Source organism: Salpingoeca rosetta, assembly GCF_000188695.1.
Source record: "Salpingoeca rosetta unplaced genomic scaffold supercont1.6, whole genome shotgun sequence".
Classification (NCBI taxonomy): domain Eukaryota; class Choanoflagellata; order Craspedida; family Salpingoecidae; genus Salpingoeca; species Salpingoeca rosetta.
In genome coordinates this window covers 1,392,941-1,393,890 of record NW_004754928.1, presented here as the reverse complement: position 1 = coordinate 1,393,890, position 950 = coordinate 1,392,941, and positions in this window count along the sequence as shown.

The window sequence follows — 950 nt, the reverse complement described above, 5'->3', positions numbered from 1 at the left end:
TGAGCGAGTGAGTGAGTGATCGAGTGCGTGAGTGTGTGAGTGAGTGTGTGTGTCCGTGCGTGTGAGTGAGTGTGGGCGTTTGTGTTTGTGTGTGCGTGTGTGCGTGAAGGGATGTGGGGGTTGAAATGTATTCGAAAGGAAGAATGCAGACACGTAAATGGAGACAGACACGCAAGAATAAACGCACACCAGCCCCCCCCCTCTTGTTCCCCCCAACACACACACACACACACACACACACACACACACACACACACACACACACACACATGTTCTCCCTCCCCACCGATGAGGGTGACGGGGACGACGTCCATGCCAAACTCGTGGACACCGCGCCGCGTGCTCGCCCCAACCACGGAGGAGGACCGGCTCGCCACAAGGCGTGTTTTAAGTTGGCGCTCCTCGGCCTGTCGAATACCCCGCCTGCCGTCCTGGTCCGCAGGCAGCGCCATTGTCCGCTTTGCGGTGATGATGCGCTCAAACGCCTCCTTCTCGTGACGAATCGACGACAAATATTGTTGCTCCTGTGGACGGTGTGAGAGAGTGTGTGTGTATAATGCGCGTGTGAGTGAGTGAGTGTGTGTGTATGTGAGTCTGTGTGTGTGAGAGTGAATGAGTCAGCGCCAGTGGGCGTGTATGTGCGTGTGTGTGTGAAGGTGGGCATGTGGATGTGCACAGCCACGCGGCGCGACCGTGTGCATCTTGAGGCAACATGGCACTTGGTGTCTGCACCTGAAACGACGTCCTGTACATCATGAAGTAGACGTGCAGGTCCACCTCGGGATGTGCCGACTGATACAGCTCAACCTGAACAGGAGGCGATGGCGATGGTGATGGCGATGGTGACGGTGAGGGTGACGGTGAGGGTGGTGGCACGCAGACATGTCACGAACGTGTTCAGTACGGGAGAGCACACAAAGCAGCACACACACACACACACACACACACAC